The sequence below is a fragment of the Dreissena polymorpha genome, chromosome 2, assembly GCF_020536995.1.
Source record: "Dreissena polymorpha isolate Duluth1 chromosome 2, UMN_Dpol_1.0, whole genome shotgun sequence".
Classification (NCBI taxonomy): Eukaryota; Metazoa; Mollusca; class Bivalvia; order Myida; family Dreissenidae; genus Dreissena; species Dreissena polymorpha.
This window is the reverse complement of record NC_068356.1, coordinates 99908823-99922708: the sequence shown is the minus strand read 5'-3', so window position 1 is coordinate 99922708 and position 13886 is coordinate 99908823. Positions and strand designations below refer to the sequence as shown.

Genomic DNA, 13886 nt, shown 5'->3' with positions numbered 1-13886 from the left:
AAAACAGGGAATTCATCGCCCTTGTAGCTTTGCCATATAATGTATTCGTGGCAGGTATAAATGAGCCCCCACTTGACATAACAATACCAAGGTAGTTAAAATTGCTAACTATTTCAATTGCCTTTTCTTTGTAGGTCCATTTGCATTTTTTGCCCTTTTCGGAAAACCATTATTTTTGTTTTGTCAATATTAACAGTAAGATTCCATTTATCGCAATATGATTCTAAATTATTCAATGATTCCTGGAGTCCTTCTATAGTTTCTGAAAAAATGACAGCGTCATCCGCAAATAGAAGGAGGTAAATAGACAATTGATCTAACGTTATGCCGGCGTTTAGTCCGTTTTGTTAATTAAATTCTATATCATTAATAAATAATGAAAACATGATCGGCGATGTTATTTCTCCTTGTAATAAGCCGACTTTGCTACTGAAAAGGTCCGAAAGTGAGCCCATGTGTTTAACTTGAAGTTTGACCTCGCTATACATAGAGCGGATTAGTGATATAAGCTTGCCGTCGATTCCCGATAAAATCATTTTATGCCATAGCTGTCCGCGATTTATAAGGTCATATGCCTTCCGGTAATCGACGTAACAGCAGAAAAGTTTCTTTTTACTATGCAGTTGCTTTTCTATTAAATGATTAAGAATGAAAATCGCATCAGCAGTACTGCAGTTGGGTTTGAACCCGAACTGAGCATCTGTAAGAATGTCATATGTTTCTGCCCACGATTTTAAGCGTTCGTTTATCACACCTGTAAACAGTTTCGCAAAACAGCTTATCAACGTGATGCCTCTAAAATTGTTTGGATCGGAACTATCGCCCCGTTTATATACTGGAATAATAACTCCCGTTGACCAGCTCTTTGGAAATTGTTTCGTATCTAAGATATAGTTAAAAAGTATTTCTAATGGTTTGACTATAATTTGCACTGTTTCTTTAAAGTATTCATAAATTATATTATCGTTTGAGCCTGTCTTATTATTATTTAAACGCCTTGTAGCTTTTATTATTTCTTCTGCGGAAATGGGTTTGTCTAGATCCGGGTAGGAGCTGACTGGATTTTCTATGTTATCAAACTGCCGTAAATAACTGTCACTTTCGTCGTTGTTTGCATTGACGTCAGCCTCAGCAGCTATAGTATTGAAATATTCGTAAAATTCTTGCAGCGATATATTATCTGCTTTCGGTGATACCGTTTTTTGTTTAAATAGTTTCCAGAATTCTCGAGGCTTTTTGCGACTCATATTATTTAATTTCATACCCTGTTCTCTGTTAAACTTAGATTTCATTTTCCGACATAAATATTTATATTCTTTTCTTGCTGCTAGCATTGTTGTTCGTGTATGTATATTCTTAATTAAATTATACTGGTAAACTGTTTGAATATATTCAGTCCGTTTTGCTTTGCATTCTTCGTTAAACCAGCGTTGTTTATTTGTGTCAGCAGAGGCGAATCTATTATGATCGTTAATACCATAATTGCTCAGGCTTCCTGAAAAGTCCCAAAAGGTGCCTGTCAACAGGACAGGCTGCTGGAAAAGTTTGCCTGTCCGGACAAAAATTCACCTGTCCGAACAGCGCGAGTTTATAACTTAAGAATTTAGTAAAGTTTAACTCATATTTACATGTATTGCAATGTGCAGCCTGTGTATAAGTATTGGACAACTATAAGTAATTGAGTTTGGAACATATAACATCAAATCATTATGTGTTCTTATGCAAATGTAACACACTATAATTTTAAAATATGTGATTCATTCAATATAATATGTAATTATGTAGTCAACTTGTACAAAATATACTCTTATATATTCTCCGTACAATATCAATCTTTTACCAAACTATCTGTTTTATATTATCAAAAATAAAATGATAATGCGATATTACACTAATAAAAAGCACATTTCCGTGTTATTTTATGCGTTCCGACGATACATAAAGCAAAACATTGCTTACATATGATGATGACAACTTCAAATTTGACAATTTCGATCATTTGTATAAGCATTTTCTCCATGTGTAGTTTTTTGTTACAACCTTTGTAAATGGATAAATGGTAATAATCGGACCAATCAAATTGACGTTCTCAAAAAAACAAAACAAAGGGAGAGCACTCCTAAGAACTAGTGACGCGATAGTGTTCTTAATTACAAAAAGGCTCGAAACTAACGGAAAGAGTTATTCTAATTGGGTGTTATCGTTCTTTTGGCTAGTATGACTTTTCGGTATTAAGTCATTTTTTTGCCTGTCACAAGGACCGGCGATATTAGAAACTTTGCCGGACCGTAAAGAATTTTGCCGGACAAGACCGGAGGACCGGCCTTTTCAGGAAGCCTGATTGCTTACTACATGTTTAAAATATTTTTCCCCTTGTTTATTTAGAAAATCAGTTAACTCCGAGACTAATAAATCCGGATCGCATCGCGAGTGAACACCTGATTGTAAATTGTGTTCTAGTTCTTGAGCACCGTTTAATATGTCGTGCACGAAATTATCCCTGTACTCTGGTTTCCATTCCGATGAAATATTATGCTACTAAACAAGATTCTTGATCGAATACTGACCCGGGTGAGCCAATCGACTTATATTGTTTCAGAAAGATTGATAGACAGACAATTCCGATATTTCATAACTCTCAGCCTTTCTGAAGAATTTGTTTAAGTAGCACATCTATATTACTGGTAAAAACAGAAAACATGAACATGTTTCATTACAGGAAAATACTTAAATATTTTCTCAATTTTATCCAATTTACCACCATCATTTAAACAGCTTTGACAATCTTAAAATAAAATGTTATCATTATCAGGATCAAAGTCTGTAGTGAAAGTTTCATAATACAGACAAAGACATTGGATAGACTTGTTATATGTGTGCTTATGATAATAATGTACATACTATATTTCACCAAAACTTTCAACATAAAATGACTGACAGTATCATAATTCCCATAAAACATATACTTGTGTTTTCCTTTGAATACAACTTGGCTGGTCACATACAAAACGTGGCTGTCCACATGACTTTCTGGCTTTCCACTTCAATTGTTGTGATATGTCATTCTGCCATTTCGATGTGAACAAGCTCATTTATTTTCCATCCGTCACAAAATTCAAAGATAAAACCTGTCAGAGTAAGTGCTGAACATACCAGGAGGTATGTAGAGTCTGGCACATCTTAAACAGTATATATCTCTGAGCTTCTCAGGTTTGACTGAGGAAAATATGGTAACAACTGCTGCAACAGGCTGTAATTCTGATTGGCCAGTTTTCTTTCTTCCATGGGTGTCTGATAAAAGAAAGACACATTACTGAAAAGTCAGTTTTTTATTATATTTTTGATACAGATGAAAAAAATTAACAAGCACTGCCTGCCGTAGGGTGTTAAAACATATCTGATTTGAATCCAGAGAGGAAATAATGGTCCTGAGACTATTGATAAAATAACAATCGACTATACATATTAAAGGTGAAGTGTAATCTCTTAATATACTAATACTATGGGATGGGATTTGATAAAGATAATAAAGATAATTTTTTGCCATTCGAAAAATAGTTAATAATGACAATAAGCTGATGGCCCAAAACACGTGCGTTGAGCAAGAGTTTTTATGAGAAAACTCATATCTCTTTTGTGAAGTAGGAAACAAGAGTTGGTCACCATGGTCACGGACGCATCCACATTTTTCTTGTGTCACAAAACTCCACTAATGTCATAGAGAGTGAAAAAAGTTACACAGGAGGGTAAGCTCATATGATGGAACATATCTTTGATTTCATCACATAAGACGCAATACTCTTAGTAAACAAAAAAATCCGTTAGCTGAAGTGAAAGACGTATGGACGGACTACGTTAAATCTTCATTTAACCACCCATCTCTTTAATTGGTGTCATGCAAAAAGCATGCACATGACTTGAAAACTCACCCAAGATAACCTATGTTCATAGACTGAGGGTCATGCACCATGGCGATGACAGAATATCAAGACGATTATTGCAGCTGATGTTTGTGCCTTGTGTGCAAATGCTTCCGGAGCAGACTCTACGCTTTGCAATCAGGGTTTTCTGGAAATAAAGTCAATAATGTGTCAAACGAGACCATACTAGCATGATTTGGACATTTTTTTTCAAGACTCCCAAGTACTGGTTTAACCCAGCCACACTTGTGATTTTCTAAATAAGCCATAAACTTTCATATAAACAAGGTAAAATAAAAAGGCTTAACTAAAGCCTTGTGTCCACAAAGTTCCAGAGTTGGAAAGCCTTTTAAAACTTAACATACAGTCAATGCAATCACACCAAATATTATAAATTAGTTTATTTTTTTGTTTGTTGGTTATGACCAATTTTTTTAAAGAGTTTTTATATAAAAACATATAATAAACTTTTTCTGTCAAAAGTGGTATATATATTTGATGATTCACCAAATACAACACATTTTGAAAAAGTTGATTTACATAAGTTGAGGACAATCACTCAAAGGTGGTTATCACCTAATAGTTAAGATGGTCGCGTCCATGCAGAATTATAAGCGTTTATTTCGTATTAATATTCGCTCTATATCTCTACTTTACTCGCAACAAAATTTCTTAGCGGGATCACAAAATTACAGCTCCCACTAAGAAAATACGTAGCCAGTCGAGATATAAGCGCATATTTATACAAAACAAATACTAATCACTTTCTTACTGTTATGGCTGGAAATAAAGCGGCATTTAAAAACTAATAAAACTAGTAAAGGCTATAAAACAGCGAACCATACCAGTCTTGGCATGGACGTCGCCATCTTGACTTGCACCTGATTACCCCCCCTTGATCACTTCTTCCCTGCCATTGATGCCATGTTGTTCAGTCATCTTGTTAACTGCAAATGATGGAGAATACTGCAGGAAAATGTTCAAAGATAGATTCCAGTTCTGTAATAAATCCGTTTGCAGTAAAAAACATATTGAGATTTCTTTAAAGGGAAAGAGGTTATTCTTTCTGCAGACATTGTGTTTACTGAGAAAGATAGTGACATATTTAAAGGAAAATGTTTAAGACCTGTTCTGCAGTCATTTTGTTTTAAGATATAGTGGTCATCGAGTTCTCAATATATTTTTACAAACATTATTAAAACCAATAAAATACAGTTTATGGAATAACCTAAAATAATTAAAATAATAAAAATTAAGGACGTAAAATAAAAAAAACTGCCTTTATTTGGATTCCAAACTGGGGTAATTTATATTTGTATTCAAGGCAGTAAAAGCATATTGCGATACTATACACTATGTACCGCAATATATTGGTATAAGTTGTAGTCATATGTTTATTCATTTAAAATTGTTGCCATTTTTTTAGTAATGCCAATGAGGTCTGTCAACTTACCCACACAATCTGTGAACAAGTCCCTTTAAGATCTTTCATTTTCTTACTGCCGTGAACATTTAAGCTGATGTGACCTTAAACCTGACTCCCAGGTGTGTACAGTGGTCATGTCAAGTGGCAGCTGATAATTTCATTGCTTGGCACCGAGTGGTTTTGGGTGATCCTCGACCTAATTAGGAGAAGAGAAATCATAGAAAATATAAATCAAAGCAAAGTCAAATATATCAATATGTTTAGATATTTCCTGAAACACATGTTATTTAGATATATTTTGAAACAATTATAATGTGTTCATCATAATGTGTTTGAGGCAAAATGTTAAGAAATACATTTTTTGATGTTTGCCATTAATACAATAGTTATCATGCATATGCATCTGTGGTGTTAATATATTGTGCTATATAACGCTCTCACATTGAAATTAACAAATATTTTCAATAACTCAATTAGGTTTTATTTAAAACAATCCATATAGAGCGGACGGTGCAATAGACTGCGGTGCATAGTTATTTATAATATAAGTTACACAGCCTCTGAATTCCCATGTATGATGAGATACAGAGACGGTGTCATTAATATTGTGCAAGAGAGTCATGGCTGGGCCAATGATAAGTTAGAGCTTTGTCACAAAATGTCAACTTACCCTCAACCCACACTCCACGGGGTTTACACAATTGATGTTTCATTATAATTGTCTTGAGAAATATGGACGTGGTTTAATCAAATACAATACAATCCTTTAACATTACATGCAGACAAAGCACCACTCTGAATGACCAACCTTCAGAAAAATGACTCCATTATTATGACTCTGTGACAATGTAGTAAAATGTATGTGTGAAAAGTATCCACTTCGATAAGCTTGTGCAATCTGCACAGGCTAATCACTGACAACACTCTTCCTTAACCAGATTTTTGCAAGAAGAGACTACCTTAATACAAAAAAAATACCATTAAAGCGGAAAGTGTCGTCCCAGATCAGCCTGTGTGGACAACACTTTAGGCACATGCGTTATTTTAGAGAAAAGCTCCATTGTAATTATTCAGTCAACAATTATAGAAAACATTCACCAAAGGTGAGTCTCGATATAAGTTTTCCCAAGCCTCATACATTTGAAAGAGCTCAGCAATGGCACTGTTGATTGTTGCATTGTGGGTGTTGTTGCTGCTTTTGCTACTGCTGCTGCTGATGTTGCTATTGAGACTAAAGCAGCAATATCTGCATGTCTTACTGTTGTGACCTGTATTTCTCTCTGTGGCGCTTCATCTTTAGTTTCGGTTGTTACACAAGAGACTGACGAACCTTTAAACATGAATGAAAAGAAACATGCATATTTGTCTCAAATTAAACGCCACGCGTATTTCAAGTTAACTGACCAAAACACTCTATATTCCTTAAATGTTAACATTTTCTTTTGAAACAATCTCAAAGTTCCTTAGTAGAAAACAATCTACATGGTTCTGCATTGAAAATCCTCTGAAAGTTGTTAATTGAAACAAGAGATTCATAATGGCCCTAAAGGGCTTACCTGAGTTAAACGTTAAACTTTGGTAGAAGACTCAACCTGATGCAAGATCGGAATTCAATTTTGAAGTTTGCTTAGATATTGTCAAGATGAACATTCTAAAAAAGTTTCATCAAGATTGAGACATTTATGTGACTTCTACTGCGGAAACAAGGATTTCAAAAGATTAACTAGTTTTGGATGCATGTCACATAAATTAAAACTCGGCCTAAAATGAAAAGATAAACATTTTGACAAAGTGTCATCAAATCAACTCATAAATGTGGCCTTTAGAGTAGCAAGAAGATTTTTCTACTATAATAACTAGTGACCTAGTTATTGGACGCACAATCCCTCATACCAACTTGCAATTGTCAAGATATGCATTCTCTCAAAGTTTAATCAAGATTGAGTCATAAATGTGGCCATTATATTGGCATCAAGGGTTTCTAAAGATTTGACCTGGTGACATAGTTACATAGTTTTTGAATGCATGTGACCTCCATATATATACCTTTTATATGGAACTTGATTTTGTAAAGAGATAAAAAGTCAGTTTGCTTGGTGCCTATAGATAATTTGTATGTTGTTGTTTTTAAAAGCTCTTGATGGTCAATTAAAATGTTAGGGTTTAGCATGAAACTGTTGTATCTTCTTCACATTTCTATATGAGATGCAATAGTTTCAAACTTATTGAAATAAGATATAATGGTAAATTAAGTGAAGTGCAGAAAACTGAGTTTGCATTTGGGTTTAACCAATTTGTTACAGCTTGATTACATCATAGTATTAAAGTTATAAGGGTCGCATTCTGTGAATGTTGGGCTTAATGCACGTGCAGTCTGCACAGGCTATTCAGGGACAAAACAGGATTTTCATGTAGAAGAGACATCCTTAAACAAAAAATTCCCCAAAAGTGGAAAGTGTAGTCCATTATAAGCCTATGCAGACTGCACAGGCTAATCTGGGATGAGACTTTAAGCAGCACATGCATTAAGACCAGTTTTCCCAGAACTAGTCTTATTATGAATGGGCCTCATGGATGGTGGTCACAGCTGTGCCACAGTGATCCCTTTTCCAATGGCAAGGGACTTACCTCAGTTTTTTTATATATATTTATTTGGGGCTGTTATTCGACCCCTTTTAAAATTTAACAAAATATAGATTTTTCCAAAATGACTGAATAAAATTAACAATTGAAGGATTCCAAAACAAATATATTTTTTTTTGCAATATTAAGTTCATTTTCCTAATCAGCTCTACAAGTTGAACCATAGTAAATATAATATTGAACACATTTTATCCTCAATGTCAAAGCAATTGTAAGCAAAAACAACCACAACACCAATGTCACCATTTCACTTAAAACAACACAGTTTTTCCAAATCCAAAGAGCCCCAGTCCCCATTCCTAAAGTGGTGAAACTAACTATTACTGGGACTTACCTGTTGAGATGTAGTGCCTGAGCTGGAGTTGGGTAACATGGTTCTCTGGGCCTAAACTTGTGAGGGAAAGGCCCCTTAGAACAGATAGAAAGATCTTCAAAAATCTCAGACATGTATTCAATGCAATCAGAAATGGCATCCAGTACATGGACAAAATATGAACCCAAAGGGCGTTGTGGTTCAACCAAATGTTTTTCGAAGGTTTTACCTGTATCAGTCAATGACCACTAGGGCCAGGTGTATTAATCAAACAAACTCTGTAGAGAACCTCTAGATTATGTTCCATACCGAATATATAACACTTGGGCTTTAAAGTTGATTTGTTGTCCCTAAATATGTTTATGTAAAACTGGAATATCCTAGGGCTAAGCCAGTGTTGACCCAAGGGACATAATTGGTAACATTTTAACAGGACTCACTTACACTGTTGCACACCAAACATTAAACCTCTTGGCTATGGATTTCAAAAAAGAAGAAAAAATTGAAAACCTAAGGAACATTCCTGTGAGATTTCATTTAACTCTGTCAAGTGCTTCAGGAGCAAATGTCCATTGAAAAAAAGTTGACAGACAAACACAAAAACATCGCAAAAGGATGAACAACAGATACCATGGTATCCAAAATGCATCCAAAGTTTCAGGCCTCTAGTAGCAAAAAATATGACTAAATGACAAAAAAAATCAGAAAAAGGGGCTATCACTCCAATTATGTCAGAGATATCAAATCAAAATATGGAGGTTCACAAGTTTACATGCTTTTTGATATAAATGCAAAGTTTCAATCCCTCTAGCACAATACTTTTTGAGCTATGGCGGCCACAAAAGGGTAAGAGATGGAAGGAAGGATGGAAGGACAGACAAAATCACGGATAAGGGCAAATCTTCATACCCCCCTTACCTCATATAGTGGGGACATTAATATCCATATTCTTCCAAAAAGTATTTGAATGACTGCGATACTGTTTGCATAACAACCTTCCTTGTAGATGAGGTAGTCTTGGCCTCTAAGCAGGGAAGTTTGGAGTCCCATGGTTAGACTGGCTGTACCCTTGGGGTAGGAGCTTTGCCCAAAATTCCTGACCCAAGAGCTCGACGCCTATACCAAGGCATTGTCCTTGGATGTGGGGGCCCAACTGACCAGAGGGCCTGTTGTTGTTCAGCTGTGTAAAGATGTGTGATTGTATGGGGTCCTGCAGGAACTGGAAAATCTAGAAAATCCAGGAATTTTATCAGATTTTAATAGACCTCTACACAAATAAAATGCATTTTAGTCCTAGCAGTGTGGTCATTAAATTAACCTTTTCCTGGATCAACTAAGTGCATATACTTATGCCAGTAACTGACAACTGCCATACTATAATCATTGAGAGAATGGACATCATTGAATCATTTCGCACATATATTATTTCATGACCATTCAATTAACAAGTTATGTGGCTAACTATATCCCAAAGCAAAATATGTTGGTTTTTTTAATTGCTAGAAGAAACTACATCTTTTAATCTGTATAAAAATACTATAAACTAAAAAGGTATCATTGCTTTCTAGTCAAACAAAAAGTTGTAACCATTGTGACGTAAACTATCATCCAATTCTGCAAGTCATAATATGTCGCATGATGTTATAGATTGTCTAAGTGTTGTAATTTTCAGTGAAATATGATACAAAATGTAGATGCACAACCTCATATGAGAATGAAAATACCTGAAAGTTTTCTAACATTAACAGGTTCTCTAGATTGTGTGTGCAAACTAATATCATGATACCATATCATGTGATATTGCCCTTAAACTTTATATGTTTATTACTTTCCACCAAAGAAATCACTAAACCTTGTGACACTGACCTTTGACATGTTGACTTAAACATTAACAAGTGCATTCAGGTTAATTTTCACTAATAACCAACATACCAATTTGCAAGATTGTACACCAATGCATTCCCCAGATATAAGCAGAACAAAAATAGTCTATATACCGACCTACAGACCAACCCATGATGGGCATGTGCACAGCATTAATATATACAAACCAATTATTCGAAGGGAAACTTAAGCTGCATTGGTCATTTTCGGCTCGGGTACTACTAAAATGTACCCCGGATACTCCTTAGTATACTTAAATGTACCCCGGGTACGGAAACTATACTGAAACGTAACCTAACGCTAAATTGGTCTTTGTCGACTTTTTATCAAATTAATTATATTCATATTTATGTCAATATTCTGTAAAATGACCTTTATATTATCGAAACTTCTGCTCAAAAAGCATTTTGACGACATTGGATTTTAGGCGGGAATGCATCTAGGGTACAGTCTCAATTGGCCGGATACGTGTTAGTATATTTTCGGTACGCAGGGTACATTTTAGTATTATTAAGAGTACCCAGGGTACATGTAAGTAGTACCCGAGCTGACAATGACAAATCAAGTGAAACTTAAATAAATATATAGGAACTTAACAACATTGATTTTAAAAGTTGTGTAGGTTTTAAATTTAAATTTAAGTAATTCAAGAATGCCAATATCAAAACTTCTATTTCACACAAATCTGACATGCAAAGTGCACAAAAAGAAATAAAAACAAGGGCTGTTTGTAAAACATGCATGCCCCCCATATGGGCTGTCCATTGTAGTGGCAGCCATTGTGTGAGTACGATTTTTGTCACTGTGACCTTGACCTTTGACCTAGTGACCTGAAAATCAATAGGGGTCATCTGCGAGTCACGATCAATGTACCTATGAAGTGTCATGATCCTACGCAAAAGCGTTCTTGAGCTATCATCCGAAAATCATTTTACTATTTCGGGTCACCGTGACCTTGACCTTTGACCTTGTGACCTCAAAATCAATAGGTGTCATCTGCGAGTCATGATCAATCTACCTATGAAGTTTCATGATCCTAGGCGTATGCGTTCTTGAGTTATCATCCGAAAACCATTTTACTATTTCAGGTTACCGTGACCTTGACCTTTGACCTAGTGACCTCAAAATCTATGCGGGTCATCTGCGAGTCATGATCAATCTACCCATGAAGTTTCATTATCCTAAGGGTATGCGTTCTTGAGTTATCATCCGGAAACCATTTTACTATTTCGGGTCACCGTGACCTTGACCTTTGACCTAGTGACCTCAAAATCAATAGGAGTCATCTGCGAGTCATGATCAATGTACCTATGAAGTTTCATGATCCTAGCCCCAAGCGTTCTTGAGTTATCATACGACAACCACCTGGTGGACAGACCGACCGACCGACCGACCTACCGACCTACCGACCGACCGACCGACATGAGCAAAGCAATATACCCCCTCTTCTTCGAAGGGGGGCATAATAATATGTTGATATATGTTGATAAATTTCCAATGCTTATTGGAATGGGTTAAATAAATAATGCATTGGCTAATTTGATTAAATGTCATATTGAAAATTCTTCAGCTAAAAGGATACATAATACAAATTAATGGTTGACCATATTTGAGCATGTCTATTTCACACAAAGGAATTTTCTTTAAGGAGTATCTCATTTGCTGAGCTATTTAAAATTTTGTGCAGAATATTGATAAGTTTTAAAACATCATAGAAACTTGTTCAACCAAAGAACATTAATGTGTTTTCCATTAAGCTGTTTAAATTGTTTAAGAACTAAAGGATTACTAAAGGGGTATAACAACAATATTTTCCACTTACCATAAAAATTATTTAAGCAATACATATTCTCTCTTTTCAAGCAGACATTTATAAAGGAACATCGTTATATTTAAATATTTTTTTAAACAAGAGGGCAAAGAATGGCATTGATCGCTCACCTGTGTAATGGGGCATGGCCAAATTTTACCCCAGGGGCATGTGCTTTGTGTATGTTTAAGTGTTATGCTACGATATACATGTACACTATGCAATATTTCAGTGTAAACAACTACAGACATGGTCAATTTGAAGCCTAAATAATGATTGAATCAAACTAAGTACAGGACAACTATATGATGTTACATGTACACTATGAAATATTTCAGTGTAAACAACTACAGACATGGTCAATTTAAAGCCTAAATAATGATTGAATCAAACTAAGTACAGGACAACTATATGATGTTACATGTACACTATGAAATATTTCAGTGTAAACAACTACAGACATGGTCAATTTGAAGCCTAAATAATGATTTAATCAAACTAAGTACAGGACAACTATATGATGTTACATGTACACTATGAAATATTTCAGTGTAAACAACTACCGACATGGTCAATTTGAAGCCTAAATAATGATTTAATCAAACTAAGTACAGGAACACTATATGATGTTATTACACTATGAAATATTTCAGTGTAAACAACTACAGACATGGTCAATTTGAAGCCTAAATAATGATTTAATCCAACTAAGAACAGGACAACTATATGATGTTACATGTACACTATGAAATATTTCAGTGTAAACAACTACAGACATGGTCAATTTGAAGCCTAAATAATGATTTAATCCAACTAAGTATAGGAACACTATATGATGTTACATGCCAATATTTCAGTGTAAACAACTACAGACATGGTCAATTTGAAGCCTAAATAATGATTTAATCCAACTAAGTACAGGAACACTATATGATGTTACATGCCAATATTTCAGTGTAAACAACTACAGACATGGTCAATTTGAAGCCTAAATAATGATTTAATCCAACTAAGTACAGGAACACTATATGATGTTACATGCCAATATTTCAGTGTAAACAACTACAGACATGGTCAATTTGAAGCCTAAATAATGATTTAATCCAACTAAGTACAGGAACACTATATGATGTTATTACACCTCTCACTTGGCTTGTAGAGAGGATTTTAAAAATAATTCAACTACATGTATGTAGGTCTATATCAATTATGCAACAATGAAGCATTTCCACTTGAGAAACCTGGGGAAAATATCTAGAACAGTCTCTTTAATGAAACACATTTGGATTTTACATACAAAATATCAACGCTGCAGACATTTTGGTTTAACAGAAGAAGTTATTATGCTAAATGAATCCATACATGTGATTCTTGTTAAAATGAAACAGTTTTATGGTTATACATAAATAATTAATTACTACAATAATTAAATATGTTCTTTATAATATTAATTGTTTACACATATGAAGAAACTTATATTTGTAGCACAGAATCAGGTTTACCAATGACCAGTTTAGAACCACAGATAATACAGAAAACAGATTCCATGTACAATGTGACCCCCAGGGTAGAACACCAAAATACAAGATGCAAGGAGAGTACCAAATAAGAGAAGACTTCAACAGTCATTTTGTTGTACAATTTAATATGTGACATTTGTTTTGAGACCAGTTTTTATCGCTGGATTCAAATTTAAACAACTGTTGTAGAGAATCCCTATGAATTTACATCATTACGCATCATTTAATAAAGACTAAGTAAAAAGTCTTTTCAGAATACACTGTAACTCCAATATAGCGCGGTCAATGGGGTCCAAACCGCGAAACAGCGTTATAATGGATCCGCGTTATAGGTTTTGAGCTCATTTACTGCAGGGCGCTATAAAAAAAA

The 13886-nt window shown here is 34.7% G+C and overlaps 1 long non-coding RNA gene across 3 annotated transcripts; it reads right to left on the bottom strand.

Moving 5' to 3' along the window:
* Nucleotides 1-3929: 3929 nt before the first annotated feature.
* Nucleotides 3930-6616, bottom strand: LOC127868256 (uncharacterized). 3 transcript variants are annotated; one of them, XR_008044037.1, is made up of 4 exons: nt 6445-6608; nt 5374-5542; nt 4766-4867; nt 3930-4068 (listed from the first exon to the last, which is right to left on the bottom strand). It is a non-coding gene; the product is annotated as an uncharacterized LOC127868256 (long non-coding RNA). The 3 variants fall into 3 exon arrangements; XR_008044036.1 differs by having other exon boundaries at nt 4766-5542; nt 6485-6616; XR_008044035.1 differs by having other exon boundaries at nt 4766-5542.
* Between the last annotated feature and the right edge of the window lie 7270 nt (nt 6617-13886).